General features: G+C 36.8%; 1 long non-coding RNA gene across 2 annotated transcripts; it reads right to left on the reverse strand.

The window, feature by feature from the left end:
• Positions 1-425: 425 nt before the first annotated feature.
• LOC118930012 (uncharacterized) lies at positions 426-9,416 on the reverse strand. Of its 2 annotated transcripts, XR_005031833.2 has the most exons (4): positions 6,880-9,416; positions 6,711-6,762; positions 902-956; positions 426-684 (listed from the first exon to the last, which is right to left on the reverse strand). It is a non-coding gene; the product is annotated as an uncharacterized LOC118930012 (long non-coding RNA). The 2 variants fall into 2 exon arrangements; XR_008995823.1 differs by having other exon boundaries at positions 6,711-9,411.
• Positions 9,417-9,868: the final 452 nt, after the last annotated feature.

Genomic DNA, 9,868 nt, shown 5'->3' on the forward strand with positions numbered 1-9,868 from the left:
CTGCTCTCGGAGCACATTATCTATATTACACAGGTCTGGGGAGCAGAATTAGAAAACTTTGGGGGAATGAGCAATATGTGTTTGCTGATAGAAGTACCATATGGCTCATCTTCTTCAATTGCTTTCATTGCGACTCTGATGCTGGAGAAATTAAAGTTTTATTTGATGTGGCACAGCTTAATGAACTGTCTTCTGTTAGGAAAATTGAATATGTTTCCTGTTATTTGAGCACAGAGCCTCCATGGTTTGGCTGATGAGGGATGCATTATGTATTGTTTATTTAGCATTTCGAAAACAAAAGCAAGATATTGAAGGTAAAATTGATTACTGCTGGATTGCATTCTATAATCAAGTTTTCCCCCTTTAAATTTCCCTTTACAATCATTTTGTAATGTTTTCGTATGACACTGTTTCAGGTTTTTGTTTTTCAAAAGTACACAGAGTTTGGTTTTTATCAAGATACCTTTATTTGTAAATAAGCCACATGAAACTTTAAACCCAGTATTGTTATATTTATAAAGTTCAAAGAATGATGTTTGGGAAGAATGAAAATAATTCAATATGTGTGACTCTAATTGTAAAACTTCCAGCAAGCCCCCAATCGGTTACGAGAGAATCTTAACATTCGCTAGTTGAAAGGGGATGTCATTTTCTTTTGTTTGATGTAGACCACTTCAGAACATGCTAGGGTGGGGCCAAAAGAGAAGGAAGAGATTTTTAATATTTGGAAATACAAACCTCAAAATGTTAAGTTTTCGATTTTTGAGTTAGTTGTCGTTGAATGAAAAGCTGGACCCAACCTGTTAATTTAAAAAAATTAAGTGTATGTTCCATGAATTTAGAATTTTTTTTACTAAATAAATATGATGAAAGAAAACATACAGCCAAAAAATATACTTACATGATGGAAAAGTAGGATGGCAATCCATGTGAATGTTCTCCACTCCCTGAAGAATCTGAAAAGAAATATATTTAGCATTTTCTTTAGTTTTCCCTGTTTTGGTTCCCAATCTCATCATGTTTTAGAAAACTAAAATCTGAATAATCTCAAAAAAGACTAAATGTAAAATCATTCAATCTAAACTGTTTCTTTCATTTTTTGGTGAGAAATGTTCCTCATGCGGGCTGACGACTCAGGCACACAGACCTGCAACAAGCAACTAGGATAAAAAATAGTTCAAATGAATCCACATTTATCTGGAAGATACAGTCCTGACCTGAAGAAAAAAAAAGTCATTTATCTTCAGTGTCCTGTGATGTTTTGAGGATTCTGGCAAATATGGCAGTTAAACAAACTTCTCTCACAATCTAAATACTGTCTGTTCAAGAGAGGCTTCCAATGTTTATAACCCATAAGTAAAGGGAAGGAAAAAAAACAAAACTGAGAACAGTGCTCTTGAAAATGTCTCTGAACAAAGTGTTTAAGCAAAACTGTGGCCCCAGGTATTCTCAATTCCCTTTTCTTACTCTGATTTTTTTTTTTTTTTTTGGTCAGTGAGGCATTTTCATATTCTATCACTTCTTTCCTTTTCTTGAATTTAACAAATCAATTTCAAAAAAAAAAAATCGACACCCGTCTAGTGACCCGGTCCCCACAAAGTTCCTTTAGGAACAATTGAGCAGAAAACATCACATTTTTATGAACCCCATCTCCTGCCAGGGGCCTCTGAGGAGGAGCACCATTATGCATTGTTATCAGCGTGGTGTAATTTGACTGTTGACAAAGTATCCGTGGCAGTGAGAATGAGCACAGTTAGAAGTGTGGCGGGTTGTAATCAAGAAGATGCTTAGCTGTGCAACACTGCATCTTGAGCAGATTTGAATCAACATTGCCTTAAGGGGACACACACACACATACCAAAAAGAGGGAAAAAAAATCCATTAATTTTTAGAGGGAAAATTAGAGTGGCACTTGATGAAGTGAAATTTGACATGCGTTAATTGCTCCGCAGCTCTCCTAATTAGGGATTTTCAAATTCTTTTACTGCTGTCACCATGATGGCACATTGTCTGGCTGGACCAATACTGAAATTGCAAATTCATCTGATGGGAAAGTTGTAGAGGACGATGGGACTGTATCCTCAAGTCCATTCCCAAAAGGTGGACAGCTGGAGAGCACAGAGGGATTTTCAGCTTTACCTTCACCACAGATAAAAACAGGCTTATTAAAATAGTTTCCTTATGAGGCTTGATGTCAAGGAAGCAGGTGCTGATGCGATTTTCTTAAACAGACAGAAATGTTCCTTTGAAACTCACACCTCTGTTTCATATGAAGTATTTCAGGTAGAAAAAAAAAAGCCAATGAAACGCCACATTATATACACATTCTCATATTTCTACTTATATTCTCCAGAAATCGGAAGAGGTGGATTTGGAAAGGCCATGTCACCTTCCTCTCAGGTCTGAAGTCAAAGGCAACAGCGCTCGGTCCCTTTCTTATCTTAAAGTAATTACACTGCTGTTTGCCACACCCCCACCCCAGGATGGCACCAAATATGATACCATAATAATTTTGGTTTCCCTTTTTCAACCCCTCTTGTCTAGACCTTGAACCTCTCTTAATTCATTAACATATTGAATTTTTTCAATTTTCTATTTTCTTGCAATAACAATATTAATGCCAGGGTGAAAGCTTGATTGGAGCTAAATTACTTGTTACCTGCTGGCATTTATTTATATGGCATTGAATTATAAAGCTTTGCTATTGTCATGCCTTGGGCGAATTGTTTATGACACCAGTAATAGGAGTAATTGTTATTGTTGAAATTACCTGTCAGCTACCCATAGCAGTGGCCCTTGTCCCACTGACAAATAGTGACAAGGGAGAGGTATCCTCCATGCGTCCCACTGATGGCTTCTCCTCTGATAATAAGAAGTGCAGGGCCTCTGATAATTTGCCTGTCACTGTTGAGTGCAGCTCAGAGAGAGTTGGCCAAATTGTTGTCATTCACTTTGACAAAGACAGCAAAATGCTCCTGTGCAAGAGGAGGATTATCAAAATAAATGAAACCACTTACACCCCCTTTGTTTGTTTGGCTCAAGAATTGCCTGGCTTTGTGTGAAGTCATGAAATTAGGGTCCAGCTCTTCTGGTATATGTCTGTTCATTCTAAAATGAGGATCCCAGGGAAGAAAAGGCACTTTAGAAGGCTCCTTGTTTTGCGATTTGCATTAGCTATTAAAAAATTAGACTCAGATACAAAGAGAAAGCCGATAAAATTGTAACAAGAAACCTGAACATATAGTTAAATACCTTAGTTTAAAGCACATGCTTCACACCTTTTCTCTCCTGCGTTCCTTTAATCCCTCCTTTCTGTTTTTGTTTTTTTGACCCAAGCAGGCAGGCATTCAGACTCAGTAAGTGTCCAAAAATGCACAAATTCACCAGTTGCAACCACGTTTCCTTTCACAGTGTAGAAACCTGCGTCTCTGACTCTTCAAGCCTTAAAAGATTATACAGTCGAATTTAGGATTATTGTTTCAAACGGCTGTTTCCTTTCCATAAATTATCTTTTATTTATACAATATCTTCATGTGTAAAGAGATAAATGAAACATAGTTCCAGGTATGAAGCATCAATTATTACAGGCTAACAGAGGAAGCAAAATGACTCTGTTATTGCCAGAGCTCAAATATAAATATTTGCATTTTAAAACCCCTTGGTTGCAGCCTGTGAAACTGTCAGAGAGGAGAGAAGGGGACAGGAGAGTGGGGCATGGTGCTGGGGGTGTCCACATCTGAAAGAAATGGACTCTAAAGTAATCAAACCTTTGCTCTTGTAAAAAACCAAAATCATTCTCACCATTCCACAAAAGGCATCATTTTGTGCTAGGAAAATTCTCGTTTTTAAGGGACCTGTGAGGTCTATTCCTCATAGATCTTCTTGACAAATATTTGGTGTTACAAGAAGTTGAAAAGAAAAGGAAAAAAAAATAACTAGGATAAATGTAAAATATTGGTTCCTTATAGGATAGTAATCATCTGTTTATTGGTCTCTACCAGGCAAGTAATGACCAACCCCAGTGTTAAGTGCCAGCAACATTGCCCTGGGCCCTTCTCTCCTAACACCGGCCATTATCTGATTAGAGAACCTCCAAAGAAGTCACTATTGCATAATTTTATGGGTCTTAACAGTGCAGGTTGGCTGGCAGGGAAACTACCTAGGAGGGTTGATAAAGCAACAGTGAAGCATGCTTTTATTTACTCCACTTACACCTTGCTCTCTGAAAGAGTCTCTGAGTAGCTCAGACACTGGTGGCTGCAGAAGAAACCTAAAACTGGTGCAAGTAGGAATTGTGTGAGAGATGGGGGAGGCAGAGGCGGGAGGGGAGGGACAGGAAAAGCACAATTATCTATCCCTAAAAACTCTTCAGGAGCCGCACAGTTTGAAGTAATTAACAACATTGTTATGGGTTTCTAGACCTTTCTGAGGTGTTTTGTATTTTAAACAGATAAATAAGTTTTTAGCGGCGCTTAAAGCATATATGCAATATTGTGATGATGAGAATAAAATGAGTTCTAATTCTTAATAATAATGTAGTCTTCTAAAGGCAACTGCTTGCTGGTTAACCATGTTGAACGTCCCTGATTAACAAGTGGAAGGCAGTCACATAATTAAGAGGTTATCTGTAGTAATAAAAATGCTCCAACCTGTCTTGGAATGTGATCCCTTTAACAGATAATTTTTAAGAATGTAGCATATCCTTGCTTTCTCTGTCGAGACACACGTTAGTGATCCCAGGAGGGAAAATAAACATACGTTTTTAAATGAATATATTTAAAATGCACCCCGTATTTCAGCGTGTTGCTGTAACCTGGTCTTTTTTATGTTCCTCCTATAAAATCTAAATTAAGCCTCTTAGGAGTGGTTTTGCTGTAGGCTTCGTCTAAAAACACAATACATTTTAAATGGTTCCAATACTTGAGTGCATTTTAACGTGTAACCTCCAATGTGCGTCCTCTTCCCTCCTCTTCCGAGCAGCAGCTCTTCTGAAAGGATGAGCCTTCTTTAAAATTTAGCTTCACTTGAAAGGTAAACTTTTAACAAATAGTAATTGCTCCTGTAGCTCTATTGATGAAGTGACTGGCAGCAAACCTTTTCTTTTTTTACTCTCTCTCTCTCCTGCTCCTTCTCTCATGTAACATTTTGAAACACCCATCAGTGTCAAAGGAAACTGCACACGTCTCCTTTGCTGCTCTAAATAAGGCATAGCAATGTTAAGAAAAATGTCAGAAAAAGCTCAGTGGATTAAAGTAACATTTCTGCACCATGTCACAGAGAATGGCAGGGCAGACTGGTCTGCATAATTTTGAAAGATATTGTGTGTAAGATGCTCATTCTATAAACCAAATGAAATTTTATTTGGAAAGATTTAAGACTGTATTTGATAACATACAACATGCAGTTGTTTTTTTAAATCTTGTTATTCCTTAATATGCCTTGGTATGCATTTTTTAAATTAGAACAATAATAGACTCTTGTCCTGATAGACTGTTTCTCCACCCGTGTGCAGCGTTAACATACGTTTCAGACTGTTCAATGCATTTTTCTTTTCTTTCTGAAAATTCCTAGGATGTTCATTCAGTGACAGCAGTAAAAACACTGGGCTCTTACACATGCAAATTCATCCTACTAATCAGTCCTTTTCCCCTTAAATAAAATCTGTATAAAGCTTTGGAGATTTTCATTTATAGATATTATTTAAAAACATAAAGCATTTACCTTCCATTCACGAATTAAAAATAAATTACTGATTTGAGATTTTTAGGTTGTTTTGTTCTATTTTTCTAAAGCATATTCAGTAATTGCAAAAGAGTATAATGGTAGTAATCCCCTAGTATCTTAAGTATGTAATTAAAACTTAACAGTTAAAAAAGAAAATAGTTTACACATTTAATACTAGACACCAATAGACACAGCAAGATTAGTTCTAGAGAAACAAGGTAAATCTCAGCTGATTTTAAATATAAACTTTTTCAAAACAGCTTAAAAATGAATTTAGACAAATTTGTCTCTTAACCTTTAAAGATTTCCTGCCCGTTTCTGTATGTCCTTTATTACATTAATTTTTTATTTAAATTACACCATTAACTGGATATGAATTTATCAAGAATACATGTATTGATTTATAAAACAGTACCATTAATTATTATAATAGCTAGATGTAGCTGATATTACAAAGCCATTTAAAGGTTTTTAATATAACTTGGACATACATAGATAGATAGACATTATGGACAAGACTACAATTTAAACTGGCTACCAGCAGTTAATGAAATCCTTGATTTATACTCTAGTTTAGAGATTGATTATATTGTTGCTTTGTAAAACTATTTATATTATGCCATTTTTCAAAGGATGTCTCAATAAAAAAGCTAAATAAAATATTCAGTCAATTCCCAAAGCAGATTTTGTTTTCTATATTTTAAATGCTAGTGAAAATAATTGATTGTGTGTGTTCCAAGCTTTGTCATTTCCATTCCAGAGGTGGCTTTCCTGATGGGAGCCTCATTTGCAATGCACACTTTCGCACACTCTTGATCCTTGCAGAAACAAACCCCTTCTCTTTATTTCATTACCACCCCCACCACTCCCACCAGCAAACCCATGTATATTTCACAAACCCCCGCACATCAGGACCCATAAGTCTTTTTGGCATCTTTTATGTTATGCATTTTTTTTTCTTAAGGTTGTGGAAAACTGGGACTTACCCCAAAGCCGCAAAGCAGGCAATCACGAAGAATATTTGGGTACAAATGCGATCTGAAGAGAAAAAAAGAAAAATGAGGAAGAATATAAGCAAATAATAGTAACACATTTCAAATTACTTTTCAAATGATAATTAACCAACGAATAGATTGAAAGTTAAATAATTTTCACATTGTACTTGGTTTGGGTCTCCTAGTCTCTTTATTTATATCACTTTTCCTTCCCTGGCAACATATGTTACCGATTTATTATAGGATTTTTACTGTTAGCAGACAAATCTAAAGGCTAGCAGAGAAGGCTAGCTTCATCTGATGACTTTAACAACAACTGCAGGGCATCCTTGAGGGTGAGCCAATAGGCTCTTTTGAAGCTTTAATACTATTAACCATTTTGATGCCGAAATATTTCTTAACAGCTAACGTTGGTTCTGTCTTTTTGTAGACTCTCCAAGTTTTGCATACACAAAAGTTAAATGTAAATGATTTGTTTAGTAAATATTTCATTGGTCTAAGTATGCTCTTCCATGTGTATGAAGTTCCCTAAAAGCCATAGGAATACTTTTCTCTATTTCCCCTTTCTTTTACAGAACACTGAAATCTGGGCACACATTCATAAGTAAACAGCTATCAAGCATCAAGTTCACTTGTCACTTCACCCTCCCTTATGCTATTAATTTTCTGCTGTCCTACTAAAGAAATGAATATCCTTCAGAGTTTCAATGATCACTCTGTCTGATATATGCACAGCCCAGAAAAGTAAAGTTCATGCAAGATTCTTTTTTGGCTAAGAATCCGAAATTACTTTCTGAATTAGAGATGCCATATATTATGGCCATTTTAAGGGATATGTGATATTATCGAAAGGTTTATGCCTTTTGTATATACATGTGAAAGTTTTATAGTTGTACTTATTGACCGAAAGTATTCATTTTAAAGTGGCCAATAACAATTGGATCATCTATAATGCACTTCAGTCCAAATTGCCTATTTTAATTTCAAAATTTCTAAACAATCTCTCTCCATTTAAATGTCCCTGTGTGGAGTTCACTTAAAACTTTAGGTACAGAATTTCTTCTGAGTGAACGTACCTTGAAACTTTAGAAACTAAATCTCAATTTTGGAAGCCAGTATTTCTTGTTGGTGACATCTAGCTCAGCAACTAAAATTTAATGTAATTTTGATATTAGAATTCAACCAATAAAACAGATATTTGTGACAGCACTTAGGGATCTGACTGTCAAAAAAGTGGATTCTGAGTACCTGGAATGCACTCTGCCCCCGTGGGATCCAGAAGGTGCTAAGACATATTGTCAAACATATCTAGCATATGCAATTCTGTCTGCAAATCATAGCAATGCCACGGCTTTCCAATATGTTTAAGAATACACAGTCTATCTGGTTTTAAGACATTTGCATGCAAAATTTGCCTCAGAAGAAGTAATGAAATAACTACTATCCATCTACTCATGCAGCATCTGATTCTAATTTTTTTTATTAAAAGTTCTTAGATCTGCATCATTTATGCTTTGATGTATTTTCCATAATTTTACTTTAATATTAACTATAAAAACCCCATCACAACAATAATAAATATTTTTTATATTCACACATGTAGAGTTATACAATTTCATCCTAGTCTAGTTTAGGTTACTATTTAAGTGTGCTTATTGTTAATATTTGTTATCAAATGTTTCCTGTATTTATTTCTTTTTTTGTCCCCGAGAGGAATCTTATGGTGACTATGAGTAACTTTAGGTCAGAAGCAATCATGATCAAAAAGATTTCAGCTTCAGAAAAAGAGGCCAACTTTCTGAAAGCAGGAATGCCCAGCAATTCCCAAAGTGACCGTCTGTAGGGTTACGAAAGCCCAGGGGACTCGGTGTTAGTCCTGTCACTCCATGAATAAACCCGTCTTAAATGCACTGATTGGGACAAGTGCTTTTTAAATAATAATTTTCTTTATTATTAATTTAATAATGAATCAGAAAAAATGAATGAGGCTGCTGTTGGATTCCTAGAGTTTTCTTTAAAAAAATTAAATTTGTGAACCAAAATGGAATCTCCAGCAGAGTTTCATCCCCATATTTAGAAACATGATAACTATGTACATGGGGCTCCAAGCTTGATGATGCTTGATGTTTAACTTTTATGCACTTCTAGAGCAAGCCTTCTGCTCTGTGACACAGCACCCTTAATATACAGTCTAGGCTGGGCTGTGTCCCCTCTCTGCCTCTCTTAATTTTCCCATTCACCCATACCTACCACGTTCTCTCTCTCTCTTCTCCACCTTAAAGCAGGTGCCTGTTAAAGGCCTGAGTCTAGAGACACAGATTCCTCTGTCTTCCTGGCTCTGGCTCTGTCATTATCATTCTGTAATATATCTAAATAGCCCCTTCCAACGACCAGTCCAAGCCTAAGCTGGGATCCCCACTTCCCTGTTGCTCCCTCACCTCTACCCTGACCCCCAGGGGCCACCCCCCTGCTTTCTGTTTTGTCCATCACCTCGGTTCTTTTCCCCTGTTTGTGACCTGCACTTTTTCTGGATCAGACGCAGGCAGGTTGAGAGGTAATGAGAACCAGATGGACATAGCGCAGAAATTGCCCAAATGGGTATGAGAATGTGGGGAGCTGTCAGGCATGGAGAGAAGCTGGAATTTTTCAGCAATAAAATGGGATTTATCGCCACTCTACCACAGTCATTGCCGACAACCGTTTACCTTGACAGAAACCCCGTTCCACCAGGCCACGCCGACGCAGGTTCTTCTTTCCCAAAGAGTGATGATCGGTATTTGTTCTAAGGCTCAAATGGCCTGCACTAAAGGTGAAACATTAGGCCAAAGTCCTGTATTCCCCACTGAGGCAAATGAACCTGCTAAAATAAGTTCCTTCCACAAGGGCTGTGTAATTGAAACCAGAAAGTGAGAGAATTTGATAAATTGCTTGACCCTGAAGGAATGTTAAGGTCATAAATTTTCATTGCATTTCTTTCTCTCTCTCTCTCTCTCTCTATTTTTATATATTGATTATATTTAGTATTTGCTTCAAAATTCAACAAGCTTCCAGATCATCGGTTGTGGCCCCAGGGGAGAGCACAGTAAATCATCAATTAAGAGAGCAGGGGGCAGTCTCCCCTCATCTTCCAAAGAGGAGTGTCAGCTCCT

This window comes from Manis pentadactyla, chromosome 2 (genome assembly GCF_030020395.1).
Source record: "Manis pentadactyla isolate mManPen7 chromosome 2, mManPen7.hap1, whole genome shotgun sequence".
In the NCBI taxonomy this organism is placed as follows: domain Eukaryota; kingdom Metazoa; phylum Chordata; class Mammalia; order Pholidota; family Manidae; genus Manis; species Manis pentadactyla.